Consider the following 19,560-nt stretch of genomic DNA (forward strand, 5'->3'; position numbering starts at 1 on the left):
TGTTTACCTTGTTTACGTGAAGCCTTAGTTCTTAGGTTATTTCGGTAGATAAGACTTATAGATTTATAGTCACCTATGCTTGTCATCTCTATAGTTACGCTAGTTAGGTTATCCAGATTTATGGATACATAGGTCAGATGGACAGGTAATCTTCAAACACTTCATAGACCTAGAGAATATGGCATTTAAATAACTTAGAATTCTGTTGATGTGAGACACAATTGCTCCTGGCTGCACCAATTTGATCCTGAGAGAATGTTGGGCTTCTAAGACATTTCCATTTGGAAGTTTGTCTTCTTGGCACAAAATGGCCTACTGGGCAAAGAACTGCCCTTGCCTCGATGGCTGAAATTACAAATGCAATGCTGTCCTTTCTGGAGAAGCGGGACACAAGGAAAGCGACCACTGTACTCTGCCAAGACAGGGTAAGATGGTCTTTCAGAATTCCTGCTTCTGAAAATGGCCTGTCAGATACTTTAGTCCTGTAGCCAATTTGAATGCACCAACAATGCTGAGAAACATTAGGTGACTGTCCAAGCAGCCAGCTGTCTCGGTCTACTCTCGCAAGATTCCCAAAAGTTGCTTGCATCCATCTACCATTTCTCAGATACCATTATATTCCTTCTCAGGTCTTTGATGGAATTGAAGACTAGCAGTTATAGTTACAACTTAGTAGATAGAACATATTAAGTATTAGATTCAGGTTCTTTAGGATAGGACACCTTTTGGAATGATCTTTGTAACATGCCATTTACCTATGCTATATACTTCTCTGGATTTTAATATGTGTTTCTTGCTTGATATTGTTTGCATTGGTTGTAGTTCCATCTTATCTAGGTCATTATCCCTCATTATTCCTGGACAATATTTGATAACCATTCCTTTGTATATAGTCTTGTATTAGGTTAGAACTTTCTTATTTAGACAAAAAGGGGGAGATGTAGTGGGTAGCCATTCCAGCTTTGTTCTGGAAGTTCCAACCCCCATTGAGACTTTGGCAACTGTCACGCCTACAAGTCAGGGCCAAGGGAGGCGCCTGGGGACCCGAGATCTGGATCGGCGAGTGCTCTCTCTGTTCTGGGACCCTGGACGGTGGAGGTGGGCCAAGCAGAACTCCAGAGAACACTGCTGGACTGCGATACACCTTCTCCAGACCCCGCGACCTACCTATGCCTTAATTTGTAAGTTACACCATTAAATAAATCTCCTTTTAACTACGTGGAGTGGCCTTAATAATTTCACCAATAGTCCTCAGTGCATGTGCTGGCTGTTTGGAACCTGGGGCTTATACAGGGACACATTGCTCAGCCTGGGAGGAGGGGACTGGACCTGCCTGGACTGAATCTACCAGGTTGAACTCAATCCCCAAGGGAGTCTTTGCGCTGGAAGAGATGGGAATGGGGGGTGGGTTGGGAGAAAATAGGGGGCGCAGGATGGGGGAGAACAAGTGAACATATCCATGGATGATATGTAAAATTAAATTAAATTATAAAATAAAATTTAAAAAATATAAAAATAAAATTAACCTAAAATTAAAAATATACTACCAGCAATGATTTTACAGTGAGTCAAGAGTATATGTGAAGGCACAGGTTGTTATTTATAAGGACATTGTTATTGATCACATACTTGTAAAAAAAATTAGGAAAGGAATAGATATTATTTGTGCTACAAAAGAGCCATAGGACTTAGTAGGTCCCCAGACCCTCCCTAGCTCAATTGATTCCATGATAGAAGTACCACACAGACTATAAAACTCACCACCTAGCAGCACCACCTGCCAAACTGAAGTAAAGGCCTAATCCATCACAGTCCTTTAAGTTCTGGGAAAGTCTCAAAATGTACTAACTTTGCTTTTTAGTTTCTGTGGAACTGCTTTTGGCTCACTTTTCTTGGTAACTGAAGTATGTCAACCCAGAACATGATTCTTTTGCTTCAAATCTCACCCTGAGAAAGGCTCAGTGCTACACTGGGGTTGTGCACATCAACTGTAGTTGACATCCAGCCAATGATGACTTTATTTGGCTTAAACCTATGTCTGAGCAGTCTTCTCTGGTGAATACCACACAACAGTGCAGCACCCTTCCAGGCCCCTTCGAAAGTGCAGGGTGGATAGCAGAAGAAAGTCAATCTGAACGATTTCTCCCTGCAGTCAACACTTACCTGTCTCATTGGAAATCTCATTTGCTGGGCAGGGGGTGCAATCAAAACAGCAGGCTGCCATTCCTTCTTGATGGATTTTTCTGAATCCAAGGGGACAATCAACACTGCACACAGCAGAGGGCATCTGAGGAAAAGCAGACAGATGCTGGGCCAGGAGTTTGACTACTCCTTCAATAGTTATAGCATCTCATCATGTTGAGTAGTTAACAAGTTTTCTTTCTATACATGACCTGAGTGAACACATTTCTTTCAGTACTTTATACAAGACCACACATGAATATATGAGAATAAATTGATGAAGTGTTGAGGTGCATCTGAACTACTAAAAGTTCAGGAAGATCTAGCAGTTTACGTTGTGTCACCACTGGAATGCCTGAACTGAACACCCTACCCACCCATTGTGTAGCTTAGCTTTTTCAACTTGACACAAAGCAGAGCTACAAGAAAAAAGAGAAACTTAATTGAGAAATTGTCTCTATCTAATTGGCTTCTGGCCATATTCATGACCTATTTTTTTTAGTTGCCCATTAATTCTGGGAAGCATCCCCACACTTGATTCCTTTTCTAAATTTAGTGTAAATGCTTTTAGTTTCTCTCCATATAGTACAATGTTGTCTATGTTTTATCTTATACAAAGTTATTTTGTCAAGAAATGTCCTTTTTATTTTTCAAGGGATTTTTTTTTATGTTTCTTTGTTTGCTTTCTCTGAAGGGATGCTGGACATTGTTCAAGACCTTTTCTCTATCTTTTTCAATGAGCCTACAATTTTTTTCTAGCATATATTTATGTGACATATTATACTTGATTGATTTGCATATGTTGAACCAGCCTTACATCCCTGTAATAAAGTCATCTTGTGCATAGGGATTGATCTTTCTGATGTGCTGTTAAGACCTGTTTGCCAGTATTTACGTGAGAATTTCTCCATCCATGTTCATTGATTAGAGTACAATTTTCTACTTTCTGATTCACTGTACCTGGAATGGTCTTTTTCCTTTACTGCAGAGACTCTATTCTGTTTTATGAGTGCAGTGTTTACCTTCTGAGCAACACAGGATTGTTTGTATGTTTTTTAAAAGTTCCTTGTCTGTATCTTTTGATTAGAGAGTGAGATTCTTCAAATTCAATTATTAATGAAAGCTATTTGATGATTATTGTCATTTTGTGTTTTTGTAAGTTTTGATGTATTTCAAACCTTACAAAAAAGGTGATATATACAGTTATATAAGCAAATACATAGTTTTAAAAAATAAAGTCTTTAAAGAGACAGTAAAATTAATATAGAAAATAAGCCACGTAAAGATGAATATTGCACAGAGAATCGGGATTGTGTTGTCTTTGGGATTTTTAACTGCAGAAAAACATTTGATCGTAAAAGATGTTGAGTTAAACCAATATGTATATTTTAAAGATACCTTGACTTCAAAATTTGGATGTAAGGAAGTGTTGCTTTGTAAAGGAGGCTCTGCTTTTGTTTCCACAGAAAGCAAGAGGCTATGGATTTGTTCCAGATTAAGATACATCAGGTTTGACCAGCCAAGACCCCCTGAAAGGTCTCTGATGACACCATGGCCCAGATGATCCAACATCCAGAACCATTTCAAGGCAACTGCCTCAGACAATACAGCCTCATGGACTATTCCTTGATCCTAAAATTTTCTTTATGTCCCCATAAGATACAGCATCCCCCTCCAGCAGGAAGTAGTAATAGAAGCTATGCCCAAATTCCCAAATTATATGTAATTTTACTAGGTTAAGGTTAAAATCTTCCTTTTTGAAAAAAAGAAAAGGGGAAGTGCTGTGGGATGTTCTGTATGTTAAAAGTGTGGCTCTGATTGGTTAGTAAATAAAACACTGATTGGCCAGTAGCCAGGCAGGAAGGATAGGTGGGACAAGCAGAGAAGAGAATTCTGGGAAGTGGAAGACTGAGTCAGAGAGACACTGCCAGCCGCCACCATGACAAGCAGCGTGTGAAGATGCCAGTAAGCCATGAGCCATGTGGCAAGGTATAGATTTATAGAAATGGATTAGTTTAAGATATAAGAACAGTTAGCAAGAAGCCTGGTATGGCCATACAGTTTGTAAGCAATATAAGTCTCTGTGTTTACTTGGTTGGGTCTGAGCAGCTCCGGGACTGGCAGGTGATAGAGATTTGTCCTAACTGTGGGCCAGGCAGGAAAACTCTAGCTATAGACATATGTACACACAACAAATATATGCTCATATACACAGTTACTCACAAACACAGGAGAGAGATATTTATACATACAAAGTAACACATCAATACAAACACATACAAAGGCACAGAAATGCATTTAGACACCCATTAAGACACAAACACGTACACAGAAACAAAAACAAAGACATAAAGACAATCAGACACAAATATACTCACACACACAGGCACACAAGTAGGTGTTGAACTGAATCACAACACTATTTCCTGTGATATTGCTCTCAGAGAATCAAGAGGGATAAAGACCACAGAACTTACAGTGGTATCACAATCAGGTGAGTACATTTATGTAAACCATCCCTTATAGTGAACACCACTTATATGACAAATATTGGTTTCAGCAAGTCAGAGACTCTTAAAGAACATAGCTTTGATGACACAAAGTACCATCCATTGGAAGATACAGTACCTGTGAGCAGTCAGAATCTAATGATCTCACAGTGTTCATTGGCTGGTTTTCTCCTTGTTGAAGAAGCATTTCATGGAGGGCATGGGCCATAGCATACACAGCATTGTATATATCATAAGCATCATCACTGAAGGCCATGTCAAAACTCTGTAGCGTTAACCATTCCAGTGAGACATTCAATGAGCAGTTCTCCAGTGTCTTACAGTTAGATGTGGAGGCTTCACAGCTAAAGTACATCCACTCCAGTCCTGCCAGGGATATGTCTCTGTATTTGGAAAGGTTCAGTGTCTGAACAAAATTTTTAAAACCAGAAATCTCAGCATGGTGGTGTGCAAAAGCAAGAGTCCATTGGAATGAGTCAACTGTGAAGTCTCCCTTACTTGTAGTGACATCCCACTGTGAGGTGGTGACCCATATTCTCTGTATACCCTGTGATACCCAGATTCTGAAGCACACAGCTAGAGTACTGTCTGTGTCACCATAAATGATAACAACATTTGTGGATGATGTCTCAATTTGCTTGTTATACACTTCAGCTCTTGACATGTATAACTCCATGTTGACTGGGATCACAATCACAAAGGCTAAGCAGACTCTTTGGACTTCACTTTCTCTTCTCAGATCTGAGAGAAATTGAAGACCCTGGTCATCATCTGAGATGGCCAGCCCAACCCAGTTCCAGTTGAAGTGAAGCATCAAAGAGACCATGGCCAGGACCAGAGCTGTGTCCTTGGGTGCCATCTGATACAGATTGGAAAACTGTCCATGATCACTCAGGATAGGATTGAAAGGTCCATAGGTGAGCTAAAGGACATAAAACACAGAAGCAGTATGAGTTAGACAATTGTCAGAAATCTAAATAAGAGCCCTGAGGTGTGTGAAGCATCAATTTGAAATGACAGGAAGGGCAAATTTCCCCATTACTACAGTTACACTACACTGTTAGAAACATGAAAAAAATCACTTTCTACAGTTTGTTCAAGGAATATCCCCTTGACTGCTAATTATTCTTCTCATCTACATATCAAACAATGAATTGGGAATGTCCCATTGAGTGGCTGATTAATTACACTTGAACTTGATTTGCATAAATGTGAAGCCAATCTCCTCCTTATACTCTCCTCAGCATCAAGCTAAGCCAAATGATGAGAAAGATTCTATACTTTCCCACCCAAAAAACCTCACCTGTGGATATTTGCAGACCTGGAAATAATGTGCCAGGTTAATGGTTGGTGCTAACATTGGTCCTGTAAGCGTTACCCAACATTTGGTCTTATCTTTACAGATGTAGTTAAGGGGAAGTCTATGCCTTTTTGCAGCAAAGTATATAAAATTTTGAAATGCTTGTTTATCATGATAATTGTCAGTTAAGAAGTCAAATATGAAAGACACATTTGGTAGAAGATATAGATTCCTGTTGATTTCGTCCACAGCAAAAGCCAGAGGCAGAGCAAAATGGTGGTTTGCAGTTGGTATTCTGAAAATAAGGCCACAGGGTTTAGTATGGATAAGGCTCTGTAGATGAGTGCTTTGTAGTTAATACAAGGAATATCATTCATTTGATGTTATTTTCAGATATAGCTTGACAAATTCCACCCTCTTATAAGGTTGGAAAAACAGGAGATGCTTGGGAGGTTGTCAAAAACCTAAAAAGTTGATGAGAGTGGATGTCACAAAAAAGAGAAATGTGTTCCTGTCCACTTTGACAGAGAATTTAATCTTGGCAATTTGAGTACTGAAGGCACATTTGATAAATGATATGTGTGTGTATCTGTAGGAAGCTTGAGAATACAGTTTTCTTGGGGGCCATAAGAGGAGGCTGGATCCTGCAGAGCTGGAATTTTAAGTGGTTTTGAGGTGCCTGCCAAATGGGTGGTTGAAACTGAACTCAGAACCTTTGACCGAACAGCAAGTGCTCTTAACTGATGACTCGTGTCTACAGCCCCAGTGTATTTATACTTTCTATATTCTAGATATTCTTCAGTCTTGTATAGCCAGTAGATGTTTTTCCTTCTGTGTGTAGGCTGCCTCTTAACACTCTCATAACATATTTGAATGCAAACAACATTAGGTTTATGCAATCACACTTCTTAAAATGTGGTCTTATTTCCTGAGTTATTCTATATATTTACATGTTTTCTCCATCAGAGTCATGTTTTCTGGACTTACACTAAAGTGTTTGATCCATGTGGACTTGTATTGGAACATGACAATGGTTGGGAGACACTTCTTTCCAACCTGTGGTTGGCAGGTTTTCCACTAGCATTTCTTGAGCCGGCTGTCTCTTCTCCATTTTATATATGGGAGGGATTGCCTACTATTAAACTGAATTTTCCCTAGAGTGTATTTTGATAATGTTTTACTCTTCTCCCAGTTTCTTCTGGGTCCTCTTCAACTACCTACATACCTACCTTTATATTCTTTTTCCTCTATTTTTCTTTAAAAACAAAACCAAAAAGTGGAGGAAAAGGCAAAGAGAACACCACAAGGGGGTTAGGGATTTAGCTTAATGGTAGAGCACTTGCCTAGAAAGTACAAGGTCCTGGGTTTGGTTCTCAGCTCCGTAAAGAAATAAAAATAGAAAAAAAAACATAAAAATGAAAATTAAAATGACATCAAAAACCACATATATATCTCTTTCCATAAGTTGATGTGGGAAGTGTCTCTTGACAATTGGTATAGACATCAGTTTATGAGTATAAAGGAATATCACTAGGAATCATTCCATTGATTTTTCTCCATTCATGTTTGGTTCTATCCTAGGTCTCTGGGATATCCTGATTCTGAGTCCTGAACCTCAAGGGTTATTTCCTCTCATGGAATGGGTCTCCAGCCGTACCAGTCATCTGTTGGCCACACTCACAATTTCTGCACCACATTACCCCAACATATCTTGTATGTGGGACAAATTGCAACAGCCAAACATTGAGCAGAGCATGGGGAATACTGCAGAAGAGGGAAAGCAAGGATTGTAGGACCTAGTGGTGTCAAGAACACCACATGAAAACCCACAGAATCAACTAACCTGGGCTCAGAAGGGCTCACAGAGACTGAAAGGACAACTAGGGAACCTACATAGGACTGACCAAGACTCCATGCCTATATGTTACAATTATGTAAATTGGTCTTCAAGTAGGACTCCTAGCAGTGAGAGCACGGAGATGTCTCTGACTCTGTTGCCTGCTTTTGGAACCCATTTCTCCTGCTGGACTGCCTGATGAAACCTTGGTAGAAGAATCGTTGGCTGTTCTCATTGCAGCTTGATGTACCTGGACACACTGATATCCATGGGATTCCTGCCTGTATCTAAAGAATAACAGTGAAGGAGGATTCGATGTGATGAGGTTGAAAGATAAAGGAGGAGGGACATAGGAAGAGGGTAAGGAGAGGAACCTTTGGGTGGAATGTAAAATCAAGAAAATAAATAAATAAATATATAATAAATATAAAAAATGAAAAATAAACAAATACACAAAGAAGAAAAAGGGAAACAAATTAAGACAAAAATGTCTACAAAAAAATGTTCTCTCCATTTTGTGTTATCCAACTACTTCTGTGCATGGGACTGGTCCTGAACTGTGTCTAATAATATGCTCAGTGAGACTCCACTGGAGAAAACAGATTTTCCCTTTCAAAGAAAGTATCAGTTTCACATAGCTTCTTTTTTATGGGTGAGAATTGGTGTGCACTTGCTCCTCACAATTATGAGACACCATATGAACTTGTACCACTTGAAACTAAACAGGTCTTGGGTGGCATGCTCACATAGTCTAGGTGAGCTTATATATGTAACAGTGTCTGGAAGACACTACTTCCTTAGAGATATCCATCACCTTTGACTCATAATTTTGTCTGTCTCCTCTTCTGCATAGATCTCTGAGACTTGAGTTGAAGGAATTGATGAGACAACTCACTGAAGACAATGTAGTTCAAAGTTCTTCACTCTCTGCACTATGTTCAGTTGTGGATTTCTGGGTTAGTTCCCATCTACTACAAGAAGCATCTTCTCTGATGAGACTGAGTGATGCACTGATCTATGAGTATAGCAGAATATCATTAGAATTCAATTTATTGCTGTGTTCCTCAAACAGAATAATAGTACTATATTTCCCCCGATGTCTTTGACATGTATACTCTGAGGTTCTGGGAATCTTTATCCATGCCAGGTCGAGTTCCATTTCATGGAGTAGACTTTAAATCCAGTCAGACATTGGTTGGTTAAACCCCTAGTATTTATGCCATTATTGCACTTATGTATCATGCAGGTAGGTCATCACTGTAGATCACAAAGTCTGTAACTGGATTGGTGGTCACAATTCTCCTCTGGTACAATGCAGAATACCTTCCAGTACCATGAATGCAAGTCAGTGGTGGTGAAGGCTTTAGAGAGCACTAGCTTGACTTCTCTATGTTCAATGAAATAATAAGTGGTGTCTTCTGCAATAAAGCCTTTACAGAAACTTGTGTAGAGTAACCCATAGCCTTGGGAACAGCCAATGATGTTTGGTAGTTTCAATGGATGCCATTTGGCTAATGACTCAACAAGATATGTAACCTGTTCCTGGCATTAGATAAATATTTGGTGCAGAAAATGACTAGATGGGGCACTGTTCCCCCCTTTATTTGGTGATTCCATTCAGACTTCCTTTACACATGTACATACTTTAAGAACCTTCCAAGTAGCAGGTTTCCAGATAGTTTTCTACTGGCCTTGAGTGTGAGTTGTCCTTCTAAACACACCCACAATTATCACTCTCTGCCTTTCCCTCCCTATTTAATCTTTTATTTCTAGTTTGCCCTGTGTCTCTCCATAACAGTGTGTTCCATTTCCCTCTTCATGCTAGATCCTCTCCATCTCATGACCCTTAATACATATTTAACTTCTGTGGTTATTCAGATAGTAGCATGCTTATCAAAGTTTTACAAGCTAATAGTCACATGTAAAAGAAAACATGTATTTGTCTTTCTATTGGGGTGTTAGGTACATTCCTCAAGATGATTTTCACTACTTCCAATATTTACTCATGGATTTCAGGAATTCCTTAAATAAATTTTATTTATTGTTTTGTATCCTGACCACAGTTTCCCCTCCTTCCTCTCATCCGAGGCTTTCCCCCACCTCACTTCTTCCCAGCCCTCATCCACTCTTCCTACTTTTCTATTCAGAAAGGGTCAGGCCTCCAATGATTATCAACAAAATATGCCATATCAAGTATCAGGAAGACTAAGCACCTCCCCTTGTTAAGGCAGCCCAGGATAAATAGTAGGGTCCCAATGCCAGCAAAAGTGTCAGAGATAGGCCCTGCTCTCACTGTTAGGAGTCCCACAAGAAAACAAAGCTACACAACTGTCACACACATGCAGAACACCTAGGTCACTACCATGCAGGCTCCCTATTGTTGGTTCAGTCTCTGTGAGCTCCTATGATCCCAGGTTAGATGTTTCTGTGGGTTTTCTTGTGATGTCCTTGATCACTCTGGCTCCTATGCCCCTTGCTCTCCCTCTCCAGCAGGATTCTCCAAACACAGAAGAGTGTCTGACTGTGGGCCTCTAGCATTGTTCAGGAAATCCTTTTTTAAAAAGATTATTACAAATAAAAAACACCCTCATAGTTCAATTGTTCTATGATTTCATTATCCGTTCCTCAATTGATGAGGTTCTAGGATGCTTACAATTTCCAATAATTATAAATAAAACAAGAATGAAAATTACAAACAAGTGTCTGTGTAGCAAGATGCAGAATACTTTGAGTATGTGCCCAAGAATAATATCACTGGATCTTGAAGGAGATAGATTCACAATCTCATGAGGAATTGTCACACTGGTGTCCATAGTGGCTGCACATGTTTTTACCCCCACAAGCAATCAATAGGTGTTCCCCACTCCTGGAATCCTCACCAGCATAGGCTGTCATTTGTATTATTGATCTTGGCCATTCTGACTGACCATAAGAGAAATTTTCAAAGGAGTATTTATTTGTATTTCTGTGACGGCTAAGAATGATTTCTTTAAGTATTGTTCAGACATTAGTGTTTAATCTTCTGAGATCCCACTGATTAATTCTTTACCCCATTTTTAATTTGGCTATTATTTGCTTGATGTTCTTATGCATTTGAGACACTAATCCTTAATGTTCAGTTTCCTACCAATATTTGTTGAGGAGACTGAATCTTCTACACCGATTATTGCTGAAACCTTTGCCAAAGCCCAGGTGACAATACCTGTGGAATTGAATTACGAGTTTTCCATTTTGCTTTCTTGAAATATTTATATAATATGAAGTTAGCACTGTGGTCCTCTGTTACTATTGCCCTAGGTTATAACTGGGACACACACATTGTGACACCTCCAGCATTGTTTCCTTTCTTCACCTTTGCTTGGTCTCTCTGAAGTCTGTTTTTTATGGGAAATTTTGGATTGTTTTTGCCTGTGTTTTTTAGTTACTTTTCAATGGAATTTCGATGGAGATTGCATAGAATCTTAGATTAGTTTGATAATATAACCAAGGGTTATGTACACATTGATTGTGCCAACCCATCAACATGTCAGATAGTTTCATCTTCCATTGTCTCCTCTTTCTTTCATCACTGTTACAAAATCTTCACCATGAAGAACCTTGAGTTCCTTGGTTGCATTTTTCTCAGATATTTTATTGCGGGAAGTTATTGTAACAGTAGTTACTTTCTTGACTTCTTTCTCAGTATCATCATTCCTTGTACACAAAAATGATATTTTGTATCTTGATTTTGTATTGTCCTATTTTTCTGATGGTATTCATTACATCTAAGACACACTTGGGGAGTGTTGACCACCCATTATACAAGTTCATACCATCTGCTGGTGAAAAAGTTTGACTTCTTTTCTTGATTCATTCCATTCTTTTTTCTGGTCTTACTGTTTTAGCAGAATATGAGAAAGACTTACTTTTGTGATATATGAATGAGCATCTTCCCTCCTTCGGTGTTTTTAAGGGAAGGTTCTCAGTTATCCTCCATTTGATGTAATGCTGGACATGGGTTTGTCCTGTGTAGAATTCATCCCATTGAGACATTACCCTTCTATCCCTAATGTTTTAGGGATACTGTAGATTGTCAGATGCCTTTTCTGCATCTGTTGAGATGATCATGTCATGTCTGCCTTGTCCATTAAAGCTATATGTGACATTCACTGAGTTTTGGTGTTAAACCATCTTTCCAACCCTGGAATGAAGCCCCCTAGTCCACAGTGGATCTTGCTGATACATACTTGAATTTGGATTGCATCTATTTTCTGGAGAATATTTGGTTTAAGTACAGCAGTAATATTTGGCTATAATTTCCTTTTCTTTTATTCTGTTTTAATGATACCTTTTGTGGTTTTGTTGTGGGGGACATACTGAGTTTCGATAATATCTTTGTTTGTATTATTTCCTTTCACATCCTAGGGATGGTTGAATGATGTGCTTGTTGTATTTTCTTTGGGTATCTGTTAGGATGTGGCAAATAACTTAAGCAAATCTACTGTAAGGACTGAGATTGAAACAGTAATAAAAATCATCTTCAAACTAAAAACCCACCAGACTAGTAGTAGTCACTACTAGATGCAAATAAATCTTCCAATAACTAAAACCAAAGCTATTAAGCTATTAAATTAGTCCATTCAACAGAAATGGATGAAGTACTATTGAAATATAGATATGAAAGCCATGTCACTCTGATATCCAAACAAGATTTATATAAAACAAAATTTATATGATCATTTAATAAAACACTCATATCTTTTTGAGACATGGTGAGTTATGTCTCCCTAACTATCCTGGAATTCACTATATAGACAAGGTCGGTCTTGAACTCACCAGAGACTGCTTATATATGGCTCCAGGGTGCTGGGATTACAGACATTCTCCAACATGACCAGCTATTTGTAGTTCTTAATATATTACATTTAAAACCAATTAAAGAACACCTTAAATTAAATAATTCACAATGATCTTAGGCTTCTTTCCAGAGATGCAACAATGGATCAGGATAAGGAAATCTATAAATGTAACATATTGCATAAACAGTTTAAGAAATGAATCACAGTGTCATCTGGCTAGATGCAAAAAATACTTGGGACAAAAATTCAACCTCTTTTCATATCAATGAACACAATAGAAACCAACAACAGGCTTCCATATTTGAGATCCTAAAAACTCCACAGAAACTTATTTACATCAAAATGACAGAATACAAAATTACCACAAAACTCAGTTGCTTTCTTATATACAAAGAACACATTTGCTGAGAAAGAAATTAAAGAAACCGAGTTCACTATTGCCTCAGAAATATGGTAAAATAAACTTAATAAAAACTTGAAGGACATCAATAATGAAAACTTCAAAATAATGAAGAAACTGAATATATCATTAGTAGATGGGGAAATCTTCCAAACATATATATAGGAATACTCAATATTTTGAAAATAATTTCTTTAAAAATTAATTGAGAGATCATAAGGGCACAGATGGTCGAACTGGAATTGGGAAGGAGTGGGAGAGCAATGAAAGAGATACCATGATAAAGGGAGACATCATGGGGATAGCCAGAAACTGAGTACTAGGGAAGTTCCCAGGATTCCAGAAGAATACCCCAGCACAGACTACTAGCAATAGTGGAGAGGGTGCCTGAACTGGCTTACCCCAGTGATCACACTGGTGAATACCCTATCTGTCATCATAGAGCATTCATCCAGTAACTAATGAAAGCATTTTCAAAGATCCACTTCCAAGTACCAGAGCAAACTCCAGGATATCAGTCGAAGAGAGAGAAGAGGGATTCTATGAGCAAAGGGCATCAAGATCATGATAGAAAAAACCAAACCAAACTAGTGGGACCTCATGAGCTTTGACCAACAACTGTGGAACCTCCATGAGACTGGACTAGGCTCTCTGCATAAGGCAGACAGTTGTGTAACTTGATCTGATTAAGCGGCCTCCTGGCAGTAGGATTAGGATCCATCACCGGCTCAGGATGTGGCTTTTTTGAGCACACTATCTATAATGGAACTCCATTCACAGCCTTGAAGCAGGAAGAGATCCTTGGTCCTGCCTCTAATGAATGTACCAGGCTCTGCTGAATCCCCATGGAGGACACCTTATTGGAGGAGTGAATGAATAGTGGTTTGGGGAGGGGAGAAAGCTGGAGGGGAGAGAGGAGGGAAGAGAGGGTGATATGTGGATGGAATGTAAAATTAATAAAAAAAAATTCCTTAACAAAAAAAGAAACAAGAAAAAGAGCAATATAGGTAAATGTAGTTATCAGAGAATAAAATATTTAGATTTAAAACATCAGACACACACATCATTTACAGTAGCAGAGGTGACCCAGTGTGTAGGCTCTCCATTCCAGTTCTCCACAGGCAACTCCTGCCACTCCAACAAGTGACAAGGGGAGTAAGCAGTCACCACCATAAGTGATATCCTAGCTCTTTCAGTTTGAAAACACAACATTTGAAATGCAGACATTACTTTTTTATTTTGAAGACATAGACATGGCCTTTGTAATCTCTAAAAGCCTGTAACTGTACATGTGTTCAAGAGAGGGGAGGACAAAGGACACACCCAAGTACCTCACAGTAGACAGATCTCATACATCCTTCTCATCAAAGCTTCAGAAGTGTGGAGTGATCACATGCAGAGTATCTGAAAGCTTAACTAAATGGCTATATGGATACTCTCCCCAATAAGGAGTGGCAAAAATATTACAGACCCTGCCTCCGCACTAGGAGTCACACACTGATACATGTGACATTAGCAGACTCTGAAAGACACTTGAATGCACCTTGTGACTACTGAACTCATTGTGGTAGTCTGGAGTGTCTTGTCTTAGGACACCACTGTCTACCTCACAATGGCACCTGTGAAAAGGAAGGCTGCCTATGGTAGAACAAAGTAAAGAATGCTGTTTTCACTTGGCTCTCAGCCTTGTAAATGGAGGCTAATTGGAAAAATTTAAAAGTCTCACAGTTTGATAGTGGGAAACAGTGATTATTAAAAATCAAAACGTATTTTGCATCAGACCTTGGAAATAAGATTGGGAGAAAGGACGGAAGCTCCCAGCATTGCTCTGCCCATTCAGACACCTATCACGCCTTATATGTCATGACATTTATATGAAAAAATGCAAACACACTTACAGCACATCCAGGGCAAACCTGAAATTCTCTTTCAAGTCCACCTTCACTTCACTGCTCTGCTCTGCAATAAGGTAAAAGACACAACCTGTCACCACCTCTCCATGCTTGTCTTTATTCTGCTTCATTCTCCAAAAGCACTTGGGGTGAATGAGGTTGGACATGAGGAGGGGGATATTCCCGATCCAGAAGAAGAAATACAGAGTGAGCATCAGGTCCTGCTTCCAAATCTCTAAGCCGGTAGTGTGGTCTGTGGTGCATAGCAGTTTATCAAATAGATAACCATGTATACACATCTGCTTTTATGTCTGCTGCCTACTGGAGAGATGCCTTGCTCTCCAGGTGTCTCCACAACCCTGGAGAAATGTCCAGCATTCTCTGACCTAGGGCTCTGCAGCTGATGTCCACAGCATAGTTACAAAACATGGGTTGGAAAATAATCTGAGGATATCTCAGCTTCACGTCCTATGACATCAGCTCATATCCCTGGATATTGAGGCCCAGGGGAGAAAGCAATGGTGGGCAGATTGGTGCCAGGAGAGTGTCAATGAGTTATTTGTTTGAACACCTTTAGAAATGATCTCAGCAGAATGTATCAAAAGATGGATGGTTAGATGTGAAGGTAAAGAATTGAAATGACCCATGACAATCAGAGTTCATGTGGAAGGCTTGCTATTAACTCTGACCCCCAGGCAACTTTATTTATTAACATACAAATAATAATACATTTCAGCACAAGTAAAATATCACCATATTTCCCCTTTTCTATTTTAATAAAAATAAAAAAGGAAAAAAGTTTTAACTAACATAAGAAAAACTATATACAAAAGTACAATAACTATATACAACATATACAAGCAATAAATACTGTGGAAGCCCGTTTTCAGGTTCCTCATGGCTTTACCCAGCAGGTCCGCATAGAGGATAATTAGGACCACGGGCCTGAGTGCAGGTGTCTGAAATGGTCTGCACTTGGCTGTGCTGGGGAAGGAGGTCTTTTGTTCCACCCTTTGGTGTCTATAAAAATACCCTGGGGCAGAGACAGTCAGGGCCTGTTGGAAAAGGTTCCAGGCCCTCTTGAGGCTATCCTTTATTTTCTATCTGTTTATCTCCACAATATTCTCCACAAAAAATCCTTCTATCTAATATTTCCTGCTGCTCACGCTCAAGAAATCTCTGGGGAACTGTGGAGTTGGTGGGTAAACTCGCAACAGAATGGTGCCATGAACAGGAACTAAAGAAAAAAAAGAGGGGACTAAAGAAAAAAAGGGAAAAAAGAAAAGGTGGGACTAAGACAAAGAAATAGGGACTAAAGATAAAGGAAAATAATAGTTTTATTACAGAGTTTTTGGTGAAAGTGCTGATTAAGCCCTGCCAGTGGAAAGGCATGCAAGTGTTATGGAAAATACATATAGTATTGAGGGCCAGGGGTTTTATCCTCAAGAGAAAAGGAAAGAGGACTAGAAGGATGTCCCATGCTGCAACGCAATTCTCTTCTGTCAGACTTTTCTATCTTCTATCCCTTTCTCAATTTCTATCTGTGGAAAATGAGTATAAGATATAGAGCAGTAATATAGTGTAGGAAAACTTAGAAGTGTAAGATTGTGTAGAAAAAAATTTAAGATAAGTAAGGCAACTAGGCAGAAAAACTCTTCAATGTTCTAACTTTGGGGGCTATGAATGCAAACTCGGTAAAAATCTATCTTTGGCCTTTATGGGTAGTAAAAAAAAAAAACCTCTTCTTTGAGCTTATGGGGAAGAAAAAGTTTCTTGTGGAAGCTTTTGATCGTGGGACAGCTGAAATGCTAAGTCCAAGCAGCAGGAGAAAGTGTGTTCTCCCTGAGTCAAAATGGGGGTGTAAAAAGCCAAAAATTTAAAGTTCAGAAGTTTTGGGAAAAGTTGGTCTTTCTCTCTTGGGGAAAAAAATCTTTCTCTTAAACTAAAAAGCTTTTCTTGGAAAATTTGAGGGGAAATCTCTCTAAAAAAGCTTTAATCTTTCTCAAAAGCTCTCTTAAACTTAAAAACTAAAGCCTTTCAGAACTCTCTCAGAAGGACAAATTAGAATCACCTGAAGATACTAGTGTGGGGACCACCTGTGATTAGCTCTAAGGGAAAACAACAAACTTCTTAAGACAACAAAACCTCTCTAAGTTCTGTCTTTCAAGCTTTAAAAATCCTCCCTGCAATGCAGGAGGCAGGGATGGAGTTCCTAAAAACCTCTCTTCTAAGCTCTGTCTCAAGCTAGTAAAAGGCAGTGGATCAAATTCCCTTGAGAAAAACACTCGGGAGAGTGTGGGTAAAGAGCTACAGAGAGCTTAAAAGGGCAGGAAACTTTACCTGAGAAAAGCAAAAAAGCCAAGCTTTTCAGTTACAGCCAAGCTGAGGCATCAAGGGTTTTGTTTCTGAGTGAGCATTTCAGAATGAAAAGGTGCTCCTAATCGTCCTAATGCAAAGATCCCCTGAAGCAATGCAAACTGTTAAGATTGTATCCTCACTTCTGACCAAAAACCCAGAGTGTTCAAACACTTGTCCATAAAGACATAAGAATACATGAATAGTTCTTTATCTATGCAATACATAGATACTACTATACAGAGTTATTAAAACAGTGTCACTGATGAAGTGGTTCAAGGCTGCAAGAATTTAAGAATTTTAACTCATTCAGGTTCCTTCATAGAATGAAGAAACTTAGAGAACACCATGAATATTATGAATGTAGATGCATTTAGAATATGAGAACATCATATATGATTTCAAAGGACATTCCGTCTATTGCACTGAACTCTCATGCCCTCTTAAGAATGGAGATGTATTCATGAAGAGACAATGTCAGAGTGAAATTAGGCTCATGTGATGTATGCCAGTGCTTTAGTGACTTGTAAAACAGATACAACAGTGTCCCTCAAGGTGAGGATACCATATGAGTAACAACAGAGAAAGCATTGATGCTGCTTAATTTCTGTCAGCATGAAGAAGAAGGCAAATTGAGTTTAAAACTTCTGTACTTGTATGTGAAACAAAGCAAGGTGGTTAAGACATCATTGCAATGTTCTGGAGCAGGGAACTGACTTAGAATAAAAGGGGAAAGCTGAGTATGCATTCATAATCACCTGCATTTCTGACAGATGTGGATCAGTGTGTGAAGTGTCCAGAAACACATTATGCAAATAATGGGAAGAGCCACTGTCAACATAAGACTGTAACATTTCTGGCCTATAATGATCCCTTGGGGAAGATATTCAGTGTCACGTCCTTGGGTTTCTCCTTACTCACAGCTGTTGTTCTTGGGGTGTTTCTGAAACACCGAGACACTCGCATTGTCAAGGCCAATAACCTGCATCTCAGTTATATCCTGCTCATCACTCTCATCCTCTGTATTCTCTGTCCCTTGCTTTACAATGGCCATCCTAGCACAGTCACCTGTATCCTAGAGCAGAACATATTTGGACTTCTGTTCACTGTGGCTCTTTCCACTGTCCTGGCCAAAACTTTCACTGTATGTATAGCCTTCAAGATCACTACTCCAGGGAAAATAAGAAGGTGGCTGCTGATAGCAAGAGCCCCTAATTTGATCATTCCCATCTGTACCCTAATGCAAGTTGTTCTATGTGGAATTTGACTGGCAACCTCTCCTCCATTTATTGACAAAGATGTTCATTCAGAACATGGGCACATCATCATCATTTGCAACAAAGGCTCAGCTATTACTTTCTACTGCTTCCTGGGATACCTGGGAACATTGGCTATAGGCAGCTACCTTATGGATTTTTTTGTCCAGGAATCTGCCTGACACATTCAATGAACCCAAGTTCCTGGCTTTCAGCATGCTGGTGTTCTGTAGTGTCTGGGTCAGCTTCCTCCCTGTCTACCACAGCACCAAGGGAAAGATCATGGTGGCTATGGAAATCCTCTCTATCTTAGCTTCTAGTACATCAATCTTAGGCATCATCTTTGTCCCCAAGTGCTACATAATACTATTAAGACCAGAAAGGAACTCACTTCATCACATTAGGGAGAAAATATATGCTAGAAGAATAAACCTTAAAATCTAGCTCCCATATTTCTTAAATTAAAGAGTTTTGAAGCATGATTGTTCTTCACTATCTGAATACTCACATATGAAGTCATAATTTGGTATTTGATCCCATAGGCTATTATTTCTTTAAGTAATCATATCAGGCTAAATGAATTCTGCATCCATCCTCTTATTCATGTAGGGATGTAGCTTGCAGGTTCAGTCCTCCTCTTATATTCACTATTACTTTTGTGTTATTGATTTCATTTGCTGATGAAATGCTAATTTGGGAGTGCTTCCACTTGGATCATTCACATATTTATTAATTTGACCACTAGATTATTCCAAAAAAAATTATTTCCACTGTCAATTACATATGCTGATGAACAGATTCAAGAGTTATGCATGTAAATATTCTTAAACATTCTGTAAATTTGACATTCAATACAACAAATTTCTGTCAATATAGTGTTTTGTTTCTGAAGCCCTTGAGAAATTTCTCCAATTTGTTACGCGTTCTATTCTTATATGTTTTTATTCTGAAGAAGTTCAAATTATTCACATTCAATGTAACTTTTCGTGAA

General features: G+C 38.9%; 1 pseudogene; it reads right to left on the reverse strand.

Annotated features, from left to right (window-relative positions):
* Window positions 1–18,367, reverse strand: part of LOC131901535 (vomeronasal type-2 receptor 116-like) — a 35,662-nt pseudogene extending 17,295 nt beyond the window's left edge.
* Window positions 18,368–19,560: the final 1,193 nt, after the last annotated feature.

Source organism: Peromyscus eremicus, unplaced genomic scaffold, assembly GCF_949786415.1.
Source record: "Peromyscus eremicus unplaced genomic scaffold, PerEre_H2_v1 PerEre#2#unplaced_106, whole genome shotgun sequence".
Lineage (NCBI taxonomy): Eukaryota > Metazoa > Chordata > Mammalia > Rodentia > Cricetidae > Peromyscus > Peromyscus eremicus.